The 16,503-nt window shown below is 47.5% G+C and overlaps 1 protein-coding gene across 1 annotated transcript in view; it reads right to left on the reverse strand.

Annotated features, from left to right (window-relative positions):
- Positions 1-2,473: 2,473 nt before the first annotated feature.
- The window catches only part of SAFB2 (scaffold attachment factor B2), a 91,268-nt gene continuing 77,238 nt past the window's right edge, over positions 2,474-16,503 (reverse strand). The window contains exon 21 of the transcript XR_014262222.1: positions 2,474-3,376. The gene's annotated coding sequence lies outside the window, so the exon portion shown is untranslated. The remainder of the gene's footprint in view (positions 3,377-16,503) is intronic.

Below are 16,503 nucleotides of genomic sequence, written 5' to 3' on the forward strand. Positions count from 1 at the left end.
CACCACCTTTGATGGCTCCCAGCTGCCAAAATTTCAGTCCAGATGGTCCAACCTGATAAATAACAAGTCTTGGCAGCACCAGGGGAGAAGCCCACTCTGCTAGCTCTCCCTATTTCTTCCCACCAAGTTTGTGGGTTCCCTGAATATCCTCCAGCCTCTGTGGCTCAAGAGGCAAAGTGGGGCTTGGTTTGCATTTTATTCAGAAGTAGGGTGGGCTTCAGGAATGGTTTGATCCAGCATTTGAACTCATCATCAAGAATTGAAGTGTACTCTGTCTTCTAACATCTAGTCCCAATCTCTTCCCCAAATTCCTCAAGCTCTTCCACCCCCAGGTTTTCGCTCACACCTGGCTGGCCTGTTTCACCCCTCCTAACCAACCCCCCACCCATTCCACAGCCCAAATGTCATGCCCACAGGCAGCACAGCAGTGCAGTCCCTGGAAATGAAGGTCAGGAAGTCGGCTGCTACCCAAGCCAAGAATTATCTGCCCTTCTCAAGGCCTCAGTTCCCCACCTGGGATATGAGAGGCTTGAATTCAAGGATCCTTAGAATCTCTTTCAGCTCTGAGGTTCATTGAGTCTGGGGCCCCCATAGGAGGTGCTCAGCAGGGATTAGTCCTCTCAGTGGCTATTTTAGTCATGGTAATAACAGCCAACATTAGTACATGCTTCCTATGGGTAAGGACCATGCTAGGTCCTTTGGTCTGTGATGAGGTGAGGTGTTTTTTTTTTTGTTTTTTTTTTTTAAGGATATTTTGATGTGGACCATTTTTAAAGTCTTTATTGAATTTGTTACAATATTGCTTCTGTTTTATGTTTTCATTTTTTGGCCACGAGGCATGCGGGATCTTAGCTCCCCGACCAAAGATCAAACTCGCACCCCCTGCATTGGAAGGCGAAGTCTTAACCACTGGACCACCAGGGAAGTCCCTGAGGTAAGGTTTTAATCCTCATCTCCTGTATGAAGTAGGTGTTAGTGTTAGCTCCATTTTACAGGTAAGAAAATTGAGGCCCAGAGAGATCCAGCATCTTGCCAAAGGTCACACAGCTGGTAGGTGGTAGAACCAAAATTTGGTAGCTGTGAATCTCATTCCAGACTCTACAACCTTAGCTCCCATGCTACAGCTCCTCTGGATCTCCTGGCCAAGATTTCTAGGTTCAAATCTTCAATTCAGGCAACAAGAAGGTGGGTAGAAGGAGGTCTTTTCACCCATGAATGCATCTCCAGGTTTGTAAGAGAGTCAATGGACTCAGTTTACCCCCTAGGAAGTCCCCCTTTCCACATAGCTGACAAAAGAAACTCCCTCTTTCTGAACCTGTGGAAAACTCAGGTTCAGAAAGAAAAGCAACTCTCCTAGGGTCTCCCAGCCAGGCAGTGCTATGGTGTCTTATATCAGGTAGGATGGGCTTGTTGTGCGGTTACAGCAACCTTATGGTGCCAGCCTCCAAGATGGCCCCCTGAGCCTCGCCTCCTGGTACTCGTGCCCTTGTGGAGTTTCTCACACCCTGAGTCAGGGCTGACCCAGGTGGTCAATAGAAGTTCTGAGGGCCAAGTCATAAAAGACTCTCCAACTTCCACTTTGCTCTCTCTGGGATCACTCACTATGGGAGAAGCCAGCTGCAATGTTGTGAGGAGGCTCAAGCAGTGCTGTGGAGGGGAACTGAGGCCTCCCACCAACAGCCCCAAGAGGGGGCCAGCTTGGTAGTGGCTCCTCCAGCCCCAGTCGAGCTTTCAGATGATGCAGCCCCCGCCGACAGCTAGACCGCAACCTTGTGAGAGATTCTGAACCGGAATTGCCTGGCTAAGCTGTTCCCAAATTCCTGACCCCACAAAACCATGAGCGGTAACAAATCGTTATTTTTGAGCCACTAAATTTTCAAGGAATCTACACAACCATAGCAACTGGAGCAAATCCCAAAATCGTACTGGCCTTAAGACAATGAAAGCTTGGGGCTTCCCTGGTGGTCCAGTGGCTAAGACTCCATGCTCCCAATGCAGGGGGCCCAGGTTTGATCCCTGGTCAGGGAACTAGATCCTGCATGCTGCAAGTAGGAGCCCGCATGCCGCAAGTAAGAGCCTGCATGATGCAAATAAAAAGAACCCGCATGCCTCGACTAAGACCTGGCACAGCCAAATAAATAAATAAATAAATGATTTTTTTTAATGTTAAAAAAAAAAAGACAGCTAAGGCTTATTTATCACTCACACTGTATGCCCAACACAGGTTAGCAGGGAACCTGTGAGTTTACTGTATGCAGGCATCAAGGCAGATGGGTGGAACAAGGTGGTCTCCAAGGAGGGGGAGAGGGCAGGGAATTGCACATTTGCTTTTAAAAGGATTCCACCTGGAAGTGATGTACATCAATTCTGTTCATGTTTTCTTGGCCATAGCAACCCATGGAGCCACGGCTCACTTCAAAAGTCATGTGTATTCGGTTGCTAGGGCTGCCATAATGAAGTACCACCAACAAAGTGACACAAACAACAGAAATTTATTATCTCACAGTTCTGGAGGCCAGAAGTTTGAGATCAAGGTGCTGGCAGGGCCATGCTCCCTCTGAAGGCTCTAGGGAAAGATCTGTTCCGGGCCTCCCTCCTGGCTTTTGGTGGTTTCTTGGCTTTTGGCTGCATAGCCCCCATCTTCACGTGGTATTTTCCCTGTGTGAGTGTGTCTCTGTATCTGAATGTACCCTTTTTATAAGGACATAATTTATAGGGAATTAAGGACCCACCCTACTCCGGGATGACCTCATCTTAATTAATTACATCTGTAGTGACCTTATTTCCAAATAAAATCACCTGCTGTGGTACTGGGGGTTAGGACTTCAACACATGAATTTGAGGGGACAGAATCCAATCTGTAACAGCAGGGAAGTGCAACTGTATCATGTCTCTGGCCGGAGGAGAACTGGAATCCGGCAAACAGCCCTAGTAACCACGACACATCCATTTATTGAGCACCTACTGCGTGCTAAATCCTTTACCAGGCTCCCCACATATGCTTTCTCATCCATCTCTCAACAACCCTCGCAAAGAGACAGTCTCATCTCATTTTATCGTTGAGGAAAACTAGGCTCAGAGATCACAAGACACTTGCCTAATGTCACACAGCAAATCAGAGGCAGTACCAGAGAGAAGTCTGTTCCACCAGCTCACCATCTTTCTTCCCACAGAGTTTGTGGGTTTCCTGAATTTCCTCCAGCCTCAGTAGCCTACAAGGTAAAGTGGGGCCAGGCTTGGATTTAATGCAGAAGTAGTGTGGACTTCAGGGAGGGTTTGATCCAACATTTCAACAGGTCAGCCAGAATACAGGTTTATTCTCTCTTTCCTCTGCCACATCCATCCTAAATCTGGTTCCGTTAGGGTTGAATGGAGGCTGTTGACAGTGACAGGCAGGGTTGGGGCGGGGAGCAGTAAGGGAGAGAGAGAGGGAGAAAGAGGGAGAGAGAGCAGATTCATGAACTAGGCTGCATTTGAAGCTACCCTGCTCTACTTGTTTTTGTCATACTTATCATCTATGCCCAATATTAATTTATCATGCTCATTGTTTTACGTCTCTTTCTCCCCCCCCCCACTGGACAGTCAGCTCATGATGACAGAGATATTTGACTGTTTGGCTCTGTATTGTATCCTAAGTGCTCAGAATAGTGCCTGGCACATAACAGGTACTCAGTAAATATCCAGTGAATGAATTAAAAACGCAGGATCATGCTTAGACAAATCACACTTCCTTCCTGGGACTGAAGTTTGGGTCGGCTTCCCTGGAGGCATGAAGCCTATGGCCAAGCAAACTGGGGGTTCTGTTAGGTAGGATAACAGAGGGCCGGGTATATATTTCCCTGGCTTTCTCTCTGCAGGGTTGCTGTGTCCCTTTCCCAAAGGCTCAAGGCTGGGTAGGTGGCCCTTCCCATACAGCTCTCTCCAGGGTCCTCCCCTTTCTCCCTCAGATCTGGGGGTGGTAGGGGCTCCCCACTGTCGCTAGCCTAAGTGCTGCGCCATCCCTTAGGAATATCCCTAAACCTCACCACACCTCCAAAAATAGTACCTTTATTCAACTTACTACAAATTACCCAAATGTGGGCCGGCCAGCTATGTCCTGCTGGGACCCTATATCTCTCCATCTTTCCACTTTCTGCCCCTACCCTCACCAAACTCCACCCTCCTCCACCAAGGCACAAAAGAGCCCAGTGAATGCAAGCAGAGATAAAAGGGAGTGTCTACACCAGCAGAAGCTCCACGTGCTCAGAATATACTCTGCCAGGTTTCATCCTATCTGCTTTGCCCATGTGGTGTCACTGAAGCCTCATGGACGTTATCAATCTCTTTTTACAGATGAGGAAACTGAGGCTCAGAGAGGTCAAAGTACATTGCCCATGGAGGTGGTAAGTCCCAAAGCCAAGTGTTATGTGCAGAACTGTGTGTCCCACAGAAGATACCTTGGGATCCTAACACCTGGTACCTGGGAATGTGACCTATTTGGAAGTAGGGTCTTTGCAAATAGAACTGCATTAAGATGAGGTCATCAGAGACCCAGCAATCCCACTACAGGGCATAAACCCAGAGAAAACCATAATTCAAAACGAGACATGTGGGCTTCCCTGGTGGCACAGTGGTTAAGAATCTGTCTGCCAACGCAGGGCACACGGGTTTGAGCCCTGGTCCAGGAAGATCCCACATGCCGCAGAGCAATGAAGCCCATGCACCACAGCTACTGAGCCTGCGCTCTAGAGCCCATGAGCCACAATTACTGAGCCAGTGAGCCACAACTACTGAAGCCCATGCGCCTAGAGCCCGTGTTCCACAACAAGAGAAGCCACCGCAATGAGAAGCCCACACACCACAATGAAGAGTAGCCCCCGCTCACCGCAGCTAGAGAGAGCCCATGCACAGGAATGAAGACCCAACGCAGCCAAAAATAAATAAATAAAATAAATAAATGTATGAAAAAAAAAAGAGAGACATGTACTCCAATGTTCATTGCAGCAGTATTTACAATAGCCAGGACATGGAAGCAACCTAAATGTCCATCAACAGAGGAATGGATAAAGAAGATATGGTACACATATACAATGGAATATTACTCAGTCATAAAAAGGAACAAAATTGGGTCATTTGTAGAGACATGGATGGACCTAGAGACTGTCATACAGAGTGAAGTAAGTCAGCAAGAGAAAAACAAATATCATATATTAACACATATATGTGGAATCTGAAAAAATTGGTATAGACGATCTTATTTACAAAGCAGAAATAGAGACAGATGTAGAGAACAAATGGATGTATACCAAGGGGAAAAGCGGTGGGGGTGGGATGAAGTGAGAGATTGGGATTGACATACATACACTGTTGATACTATGTATAAAATACATAACTAATGAGAACCTGCTGCATAGCACAGGGAACTCTACTCAATGCTCTGTGGTGGCCTAAATGAGAAGGAAATCCAGATATATGTATACATATAGCTGATTCACTTTTCTGTACAGTATAAACTAACACAATATTGTAAAGCAACTATATTCTGATAAAAATTTTTTTTAAAACTTAAAAAAATAAAAATAAAAAAATAATTTAAAAAAGAAGAGACAGGACACAAACAAACAAGCAACAAAAAATAAGAATGGAAAATTGTTCACTTTATTTGGGATTGAGGAAAGCCTTACTAAATATGAGGTAAAATCTGGAAACCATAAAAAAAAATACTGATGTTTCACTGTATAATTCTAAAAAAATCTATATGGCAAAAACACCTTAAAGTCAAAATCCAAAAAAAAAAAAAAGATGAGGTCATTAGAGTGGTCAAATCCAAATATGACTAGTGTCCTTATAAGAAGAGGGAAATTTAGACCCAGACCCACACACAGAGTGGACAGCACCATGTGAGGACACAGACCCGGGGGAAGGTGGCCATGTGAAGACAGATAGAGATGGGGAGATTTGCCAGCCCAAGCCAAGGAATGCCTGGGGCCACCAGAAGCTGGAAGAAGCAAGAAAGGATCCTCCTCTAGAAGCTTCAGAGGGAGCATGGCCCTGCCGACACCTAGATTCTGGACTTCTAGCCTCTAGAGCTGTGAGAGAATAAATTTCTGCTTTTTCATGATACTTTGCTACAACTGTCCCAGGAAACAAATGCACCAGGCTTCTGCCTTTCACTTCTCTTCCTGACTGCCTGTTACTTAGGATTCTCCCAACTCCAACCCTCCCCACAGATGCCCAGAGCCCAGAAAATCAAATTGGTCTATTCCTTATGTAAGGAACTTCCAGATTTCACCTTTTTCTCCTCTTGGCTTTATCTTGGCATGGTGTCTAATAGAGCAAGGTTGCAATGTCACCTTTCACCAGTAGAGGTCTCTCTCTCTTTCTCTCTCACACACTCACACACAGACACTTCTATCGTCCAACTACACATGCATCCCTGCCCTGGTTTGCAGTGGGATGAAACTGTGAAATTTGAAACTGTGTATGTGATCCTCTAGAAGTGAGGGAGGGACTTCCCAGACGGTCCAGTGGTTAGGACTTGGTGCTTCCACTGCAGGGGGGGGGGCGGGTTCGATCCTGGGGAACTAAGATCCCACGTGCGGTGCGGCCAAAAAAAGAAAACGAGAAAAAGAAAAAAACAAAAACAAAAACACAGAAGTCAGGGTGACCTCAGCATTGAGATTTACGAGGGCATGGGCTCATGGAGCAGGGCCCTTCATGGCTGTTGATTCTAAATGTGTAAGACACAGCAAAGGAAACTGTAAACAAAATGAAAAGACAACCTACAGATTGGGAGAAAATATTTGCAAATGATGTGACCAACAAGGGATTAATTTCCAAAATATACAAATAGCACATACAACTCAATAACAAAAAAAAAACCCAATCAAAAAATGGGCAGAAGACCTAAATAGACATTCCTCCAAAGAAGACATACAGATGGCCAAGAGGCACGTGAAGAGATGCTCAACATCACTAATTACTAGAGAAATGCAAATCAAAACTACAGTGAGGTACCACCTCACACCGGTCAGAATGGCCATCGTTAAAAAGTCTACAAATAGGGACTTCCCAGTGGCGCAGTGGTTAAGAATCCACCTGCCAGTGCAGGGGACACGGGTTCGATCCCTGGTCCGGGAGGATCCCACATGCCGCGGAGCAACTGGGCCCGCGCACCACAACTACTGAGCATGTGTGCCATGGCTGCTGAAGCCCACGTGCCTAGAGCCCGTGCTCCACAAGAGAAGCCACCGCAATGAGAAGCCCGCGCACCGCAACAAGGAGTGGCCCTCGCTCGCCACAACTGGAGAAAGCCTGCGTGCAGCAACGAAGACCCAATGTAGCCATAAATAAATAAATAAATAAATAAATAATTAAATAAATTTATTTTAAAAAAAAGAGTCTACAAATAATAAATGCTGGAGAAGGTGTGGAGAAAAGGGAACCCACCTACACTGTTGGTGGGAATGTAAACTGGCACAGTCACTATGGAGGACAGTATGGAGGTTCCTTAAAAAACTAAAAATAGAGTTGCCATATGATCCAGCAATCCCACTCCTGGGCATATACCCAGATAAAACTCTAATTCTAAAAGATACATGTACCCCTATGTTCATAGCAGCACTGTTTACAATAGCGAAGACACAGAAGCAATCTAAATGTCCATCAACAGATGAATGAATAAGATGTATACATATACAATGGAATACTACTCAGCCATAAAAAAGAATGAAATAATGCCATTTGCAGCAAAATAGATGGACCTAGAGATTATCATACTAAGCGAAGTAAGTCAGAAAGAGAAAGACAAATACCATATCATATCGTTTATATGTGGAATCTAAAATATGACACAAATCAACTTACCTACAAAACACAAACAGACTCACAGACATAGAGAACAGACTTGTGTTTGCCAAGGAGGAGGGGCGGTGGGGGAGGGAAGGATTAGGAGTTTGGGGTTAGCAGATGCAAACTATTATATATTGAAAGGATAAACAACAAGGTCCTACTATATAGCACAGGGAACTATATTCAATACCCTGGGATAAACCATAATGGGAAAGAATAAAACAAATTTGTGAGACAGGTTATATCAGCCTGATTTTAGAAACTGTAAGGCTGAGGGCCTGAGAGGGGCACTGCCACAGCCCTCCTGGCTTCCATATGTGGTCTCACCTTATATCCTTAAGGTCTTCTTTTTTTTTTTTGGTCTAACATCTAGTCTTTCAGTAAATCCTGTCCCCTCTGCCTTCAAAACCCATCTAGAACCTCTCTCCTCCTCTGCCTCCACCTGGTTCACCCCATCATCAGCTGCCTGGACCAGGGTAGTTGCCTCCTCCCTGGTTCCTGGGCTCCCACCCTCGCCCCCCACAGCCTGTCCTTCCTGCAGCAGCCACCAGAGGGCGCCTACTCCAATGTCACCTCCTCACTGAAGCCCCCTATGGTTAATTTTAGGTGTCAGTTTGACTGGGGCGGGGTGGGGGTGGGGTGGGGGCGGTGCCCAGATCTTTGGTTAAACGTTATTTCTGGGTGTGTGCGTGAGGATGTTTTCGGAAGAGAGAAGCATTTGAATCGGTAGACTGCGTACAGCCGATGGTCCTCCCCAGTGTGTGTGGGTGGACCTCATCCAATCCGTGGCGAGCCTGAATAGGACAAAAAGGTGGAAGAAGTGAGAATCCACTCTCTCTGCCTGACTGCATGAGCCGGACATCCATCTTCTCCTGCCCTCGGACTGGGTCTCCACATTATGGACAGCCAATTATGTGACTTCTAGACTTTCCAGACTTTATTTGACTTTCCAGAATCACGTGAGCCAAATCCTTATAGTAAATCTCTTTCTAGATGTATATACAGCCTATTGGTTCTGTTTTTCTGGAGAAACCAACCTCTGAAACTGCCTTCTTTATTTATTAACTCACCAACTAACTCTTCCTCTTCCCCAACTAGAATTTTTTTTTCCCCCAACTAGAATTTAAATCACCTGGGGGCAGGTGTTTTCTCCATCTGGGTGGCTGGATCCCCAATACCTACAACGGTGCTTGGTATACAGTAAGTGCTCAATATATGCTGGCTGGATCGAATCACTGGCTCCAGGATCTGTACAGCCCTGCGGGGAGGCAGGTGAGGGACCCAGAGGCCCATGTGATGGTAGAAGAAACTAAACAGAGCGACTTTTCCCTGGACTATTACACCGTCAGCCACAGACCCAGAACTTGAACCCCGGGTCTCTCTGCTGCCACAGCAGGCCTGGTCCCTCCGAGCTTTGGAATAACAAGGACACAGATCTCAGAAGTGAAGATGGGGAAGAAGGCGGGTCCTGGTCATTCTCTGTAGGGGGCCATCCTGCACACTGTGTGGTGTGGCCCAGCCTCCCTGGTCCCCACCCACTCAATGCCAGGAGCAGCCCCTAGTGTGACCGCCACCAATGTCCCCAGACGCTGCCCAGTGTCCCCTGGGTGGGCAGAATCATCTCTGGTTGGAACCACTGCCTTGCAGAACTGGCTCCTTGCCCGCCTCCCCCACTGCTCTATATATGTTCCCGCAGCGCTTACAGGCGGGGTGGGAGACCACACATTCCAGGCTGGGCTCTGCCTGGCAGGCGGGAGGCCTTGCCCAGCCTGCCCAGTCCCATCCAGACCCAGGGAAATTGGATTAACTCGGAGAAGCTCGCCAAGACGATCCGTCATGCCATCTGAAGGACAGCGTATTGATCTCCAGGTGGCAAAAATATTACATGATATCCCTTTTTGTTATTTAAAACGCTGCTTAAGCAATTCCGTAATGGAACAGCCCGGCCTGGATCCAGGAACTCCCTGGCCGGCCAGCAGCCTCTCCAGATTGGGTGGAGGATGAGAGAATGTGAACACGGGCCTGTGCTCCCTCGGGGAATTGATGACCCCGGAGAACAGCTCCATTTTGCTGGCGACTTGTGCAGCTTTGATTTATTAAAGACATAACAATTATGAATATAGCTGATTTATAATCAACTTGTCCAGGGCCCTAATTGATTTCTGGGGTGAAATTTAGAATGGGAGATATTGACACCTTGAGTGGCCACCGGCCTTGGGGATGGGCCATGATAGGGTGGCTGGCAGGTCCGGTAGGAGGACGGAACGGGGAGATGGTGGCCTGAGTCTGACTGCATTCTCTGTCACCTCGTGAAGTTTGGGGCTTCTGCTCAGCTTTGCCTGAGATAGTCAAGCCCCGATGGACGCCACCATTTCCAAATGACCGAGGCAGGCCCTGGCTCCAGCAGAGGGACGTGTGCCATATTGCCCACAAATCTCTCAGCGTGTTCTGTGTTTGGAGACTTCCTTAGTAGTATATATAGTGGCCATGAGAGCCTGGCACTGTGTATGTAAATGAATCTGCCCCACAATGTCCAGAACCTTCTCTTCCTCCAGAGTCCTATGCTAAGACTGCCACATTTGGCCAGTAAAAAGACAAGAGGCCCAATGAAATCTGAGTTTCAGACCAACAGCAAGTGAATTTTAGCATAAGTATATCCCATGCCAGAGTTGGGATATACTTATACTAGAGAAGTATTCGTGGTTCATCTGCAATTCCAGTTTAACTGGGAGTTTTGTATTTTATCTGACAAACCTATGGTGACATTCAAGACCCCAACTCTGAAGATCCCCACAAGGTCGAAAAGATACGTGCACCCCAGTGTTCACAGCAGCACTATTCACAACAGCCAAGACATGGAAGCAACCTAAATGTCCACCGACAGATGGATAAAGAAGATGGGGTACATATATACAATGGAATGTTACTCAGCCATAAAACAGAATGAAATAATGCCATTTGCAGCAACATGGATGGACCTAGAGATTATCATACTAAGTGAAGTAAGCCAGAGAAAGACAAATACCATATGATATCACTTCCATGTGGAATCTAAAAAAATGATATAAATGAACTTATTTACCAAACAGAAATAGACTCATATAGACATAGAAAACAAACTTATGGTTACCAAAGGGGAAAGGGTGGGGGAGGGATAAATTAGGAGTATGGGATTAACATATACACACTACTGTATATAAAGTAGATAAACAACAAGGTCCTACTGTATAGCACAGCAAACTATATTCAATATCCTGTACTAAACAATAATGGAAAAGAATATGAAAAAGAATATATATATATAAAAATAAATCACTTTTTTGTACACCAGAAACTAACACAACCTTGTAAATCAACTCCACTTCAATTTAAAGAAAGGAAAACAATATCCCCCCAGAGAGGGGCCCATTCACCTGATGAGGAGATTGAGGCAAGAGGATATTCAGTGTCTGCCCGAGATCACGTGGTGGCTGACTTAAGATTCAAACCCAACCCTGAGGTCTGAGCCTTGCAAAGCTTCCAAAATCCCACATTGCTTTCGGAGGGAAGGGACAACAGATTTTCTTTCTATGCAGTGATAGATTATCCTGGTAGCAGGTCTGCCTTGTTATTGCTATGTGACCTTGAAAAGAGCTTGGTCTCTCTGGGCGTCAGTCTCCAGCCCAGGAAAATGGGCGTGATCATGGGGTCTCCATCATAGGGTGCTGGGAAGGAGAAAGTGATTTGTGGGTGACCACACTGGATGAACACCCAATACACAGGAGGGGTAACTTGGGTCTCCCCATGTACTAATAAAGACAGAAAGAGACAGAGAGACAGAGAGATAGCAATAGAGGGAGCCAGAGACAGATAGTCAGAAAGAGTCAAGGCAGAGAGACAAAGACAGTGACAGAGAGAGGCGTGCACCCCATTTGGAGATGGGGTGGACCCAGAGGGTGGGAATTAAGTTTGCAAATCAGCAGGTTCTAGCAGTCTCTGTAAGGGGAGGAGAGAGCAAAGCAGGAGCAGGAGGGATGCAGGATCCAGAGCTTAGGGACCAGCAGCTGCCTGCGTCCAGTCTCCGTGACAGCCCTGTTGAGCAGTTTTAAGTATCATTAAAGATAAAATAATTTTTCCCCCTCTGAGCCGTGTGATTGACATGGTGATGGCCCCACCGACAGGGAGAAGGTCAGGCTGTAATGTAATCAGTTTTTTCCAGAGGGATGCATAAACATGATCGTACAGCAGATGGGAAAGAGGAAGGGACCTGAGATTGTCCCCAAACCCTCTAAGCTCTCAGCTGCGGGGCATGATGGGGCCACGGGGACAGTGAGGGCCAGGGGGACTTCCTGGAGGAGGTGTGGCTGCTGGTGGGATTGGAAAGAGAAGGCATCCCAGGCAGGGGAGACTGCAGAAGCAAAGGTGTGGAGGCTCATACATCTTCCTACTCCCACCTGATCTCAATGCATTAATCCCAGCTTCAGACCTTCCACGGCTCCCAGCTACCCACCCCACCTCAGGGTTCAAATCCTGGCTCTCCCTCTTATTTACCATGTGATCTTGGGTGTGTCACCTCCCCCTCTCAGCCTCAATCTCCTAATCTGTAAAACAGGATCATCATAGGACTTTCCCACCCCGTGGATACGGTGAGAACTCACAAAAGGAACAGCGGTTTCAATGCTTTTGGCTGCAAGTAACAGGAAAAGCCAACTTAACTTAGTCCAACATTAGGAAACATTTTTCATCTTATACGATGAATCATTAAGGTCTTTACTCAAAAGGTACCTCTTCCAAGAGCCTTCACTGATCAATCCCTGTGCTCGCTTTTAATACCCTCCTTTATTTTTCTCCCTAGTACTAATCATTTCCTGAGAATATGTATTTGTCCATTTTCTGCTCCCTCTTCCTCCAAATGTCAGCTCCCCAAGGACAGGAATTTTTACCTGTTTTGTTCACACGTTCCCCATGGCACACAGAGGGTGCTCATTAAACGCTTGTTAAATAAATGGATGACTTCTTCATCCAAGGATGATTCAGTTATTCAAGAACAGAGTCCTGTGTCTTCCTCAGGATATCTACCATGTCGCTCCTCATGGTCCAAAATGCTTGCCAAAGCACCAACCATCACACCCTTGTTCTAGCAACAGGAAGGAAGAAGGGTGGAAGGACAAAGGAGGCTTTCTCCAGTGGACTGTCTCCTATACAGAGCCTTCCAAGAAGCCCCTCCCCAAGTCTCATTGGCCAGGACTCAGTCACATGGCCACACCTAGATAGCTAGCTGCGAGGGAGTCTGGGAAATGGAGTCTTTAACAGATTGCCATTCCGCCTCTCCCAAAATCTAGCAATCTATGTGAGGAAGGACAGGAGGATGGACGTTAGGAGGCAGGGAACAATGGACATACCCCTGACCCTCTACCTCTGCCAATGCCAGTGACCACCTGTATTAGTTTTCTCTGGCTGCTGTAATTTAACCAGTTACCACAAACTTAATGAAACACAGTGAAAGAACACAAATGTATTATCTTACAGTTCTGTAGGTCAGAAGTCCCACGTGGGTCTCACTGGGCTAAAATCAAGGTGTCGGCAGGGCTGGTTCCTGCTAGAAGGAAGAACCCATGTCTTGCCTTTTCCAGCGTCAGGAGGCTGCCTGCATTCCTTGCCTCCTGGCCCCTTGCTCCACCTTTACAGCCAGCAATGGCAGGTCAAGTCTTTCTCACACTGCCTCTCTCTGCTTCTCCCTTTCCTGCCTCCCTCTTCCATACTTAAGGATTACATTGGGCCCACCTGGACCCTATCTCTCTTAAAGTCTCTTAAAGAAAGACTAGCAACCTTCATGCCATCGACAACCTTAATTCCTCTTTGCCATGTAACAGGGATTTGCTGAGTTGTGGGAATTACAAATTTCACCCTCCTGAGCCTCCCCACTCCTCTTCACAGCCTCCACGAAGGAGAAAACACCACGGTACCCATTGCCCAGATCAGAACATTGAGGCCCCCGGAGATTGAACAGCTTGCCCACGGTCCCCTTAAGGCTCTTAAATTCCAAAAACTGGAATTTGAACCCAGGCGTGTGTGATTGCAAAGCCCGTGCCTCCTTCAACAATGCTGTTTGTAACCACAGCTGTGGTCTGTGTCATTGCTATTATTGTGGTTATCATTCGGTGAGTGCCTCCTATGCCTGCACCAGCCTACAGGGTTCACGCTGACCCTCTAGAGAAGGGAGTTACAAAGGTGAGCACAGAGGCACAGGGAGATTGAAGGGCACTCCAAGGTCACCCAGTGGGTGGCAAAGCCAGAACTTGAGCCCAAGTCCTCCTGGCTACAGACCACTGCCCTCCCCACCTCTGGGGAGAAAGCTACTGCCTAACAGAGGCCACAGAGGACCCAGCTAGGGTTTTCTGGCAGCACCAGGGGCTCACTAAGCCCTTTCTCTTTCTGGCAGAGGCTGGGGCAGCAGCAGTCAGGGGGGAAGCAAGCCAAGTGCTGAGTCTGCAACGTGACATGTCTCCGCAAAAGCCACCAGCCATGTGGCCACGGAGGCCCACAGCTCTGGGGATGATCAATCTCCCCCCATCCCTCTCGCTGGCTGCCACCCTCCTACCTCCACCCTGGCGCCCTCTGTCTCTCCCTCTCCCGGTCTCTGCCCAGCTTCCTGCATCCTGGGGGAGGCATAGTTCCAAGACCACCCAGGCAAGGAAGGGCAGCCCCCCATCGTGGAAACGCTCAGAGGCAGGGTTCACCAGCCAGAGAGAGAGTAGAGGGTAGGAGAACAAGTCATGGGGTCCGCGGACCAGGTCCCCACTTCAGCTCCTCCTCTAATGCTGGGTCAGCTAATTCATCTTGCTAGCCTCAGTTTCCTTGTCTGCAAAATGGGTTTGAGAAAAAGAATCTACACTGTAGGACTGATGTGAGGGTTATGTGAACTATGACAAGCACTTTGGATATTGACAGTAGATAAATCCTGTGTGAGGCCAAAGGAGATTTCAAGGTAGTCTGGGAAGGCTTCCTGGAAGGGGCAACATTTGATCTGGGCCCTAAAATATGAGGAGAATTTTGAGGGACTGGCAGAAGGGAGAGGGAAGATCTGGTGGGTGGAGGAAAGAGTTGGGACTTTGCTACAGGTAATAGGGAGCCATAGAAAGTTCTCCAGCAGGATGGTGAGAGCATCAATACAGCTATGATTTTTAGGGCGATGAGCCCAGCAGCAGGTCAGGGTGGGTCTAAAGACCTAACCTCCAAGGCAGAGCCCATCAGGCTTCCCTCACCCCCCCACTGGGGTGCCTGGGACTGGGCAGTGATTCAGGCACCTGAGGTGGAGGAAGAAGATAAACACATGGGTGCGCATAAGGGGAAACCAAGGCACAGAGAGGGTTACTAACTTGCCCAGGGCCACAGGACAGGCAAGTTCCAGGGCTGGGATTTGAACCCAGGCAGTCTGGCTCTAGCCAAAGCAGTTCTGCAGTTACCCCCAGGACCTCAGAATGTGACTGTATTTGGAGACAGGGTCTTTAAACAGGTAATTAAGTTAAAATGAGGTCATTAGGGCAGCCCCTAATCCAATATGACTGGTGTCCTTATAAGAAGAGATGAGGACACAGACACACACAGAGGGAGAGCATGTAAGGACACAGAGAGAAGACAGCCGTCTGCAAGCCAAGGAGAAGAAACCAATCCTGCCAACACCTTGTCTCAGACTTGTCTCCAGCCTCCAGAAGTGTGAGAAAATAAATTTCTGTTGTTGAAGTCCCCCAGTCTGTGGTACTTTGTTATGGCGGCCCCAGAAAACTCATACACTGCCCATGAGACCAGCTTCCCCAGGTCCAGGTCTCCAATAGTTAGGGCCCTTTGGTCTGAAAATGACAGAACAAAACAAACACTTGATTTGGATTGGCTTAAGCAAAAAGCCAATATATAACAAAATATATAGCTTCAGGCACAGTATGATCCAGGTACTCAAATCATGACAAGATCATCTGCTTTCCTCTCTATTAGTTCCATTCACACGGAGGTGCTTCCCACATGGTGACCAGATATCTCCTAAGAAGACCAGGTTCCTATATAAGCTCAGCAACCCCTGAGGAAAAGAGTATCATTTTCCCCCTAAATCCAGCTAATTGTTCAGGAGTTCACTCTGATTGGGCTAACTTGGGTCATGGTGGGTGGCCCTGAGCCAATCACTGAAGCCAGAGGTTCAGAATCCTGATTGGCCAGCCCTGGGTGTTTTTTGATTGGGCTCCCCCAGAAAGAGACCCTGAGGCAAGGATGGGGGGATTACTGTGTAGGCCACTGTGACCCACTGGGGGCCTCTAGGACACTGTGTAGAGCATGCCTTGGAGTTTTCTCAACAGAAGCAAAAGGGAGCTGCAGTATTTATCCACCAACTTCCCATCTGTAAAGGCTGAGGGCTGCAATAACTCTCCTGTCTTCTGGCTTGGCCTGCCTGTGGCTAAGTGAGCTCCAACAGCCTTAAAAAATACCTTCAGAGAAATGGTTTCAGGTGTTCACAGGAAGCAGGCTTTGCATGAAGTGAGCCCAAGAGGGTATCCCTGGGGCTGCTGCACTGGGTCGCAGCCTCCCTCCCTGGAGCCCTGCCTGAACCTCATGAACCAAAAGCAAGACAGAGGAGGCCCCCCCAGGAAAATCCAAAGCACTGTTCCAGAAGAAGAAAGGATGCAGAAGAGGCTAAAAAGCCAA

The sequence above is a fragment of the Balaenoptera physalus genome (assembly GCF_965194825.1).
Source record: "Balaenoptera physalus genome assembly, chromosome: 3".
NCBI classification, from domain to species: Eukaryota; Metazoa; Chordata; class Mammalia; order Artiodactyla; family Balaenopteridae; genus Balaenoptera; species Balaenoptera physalus.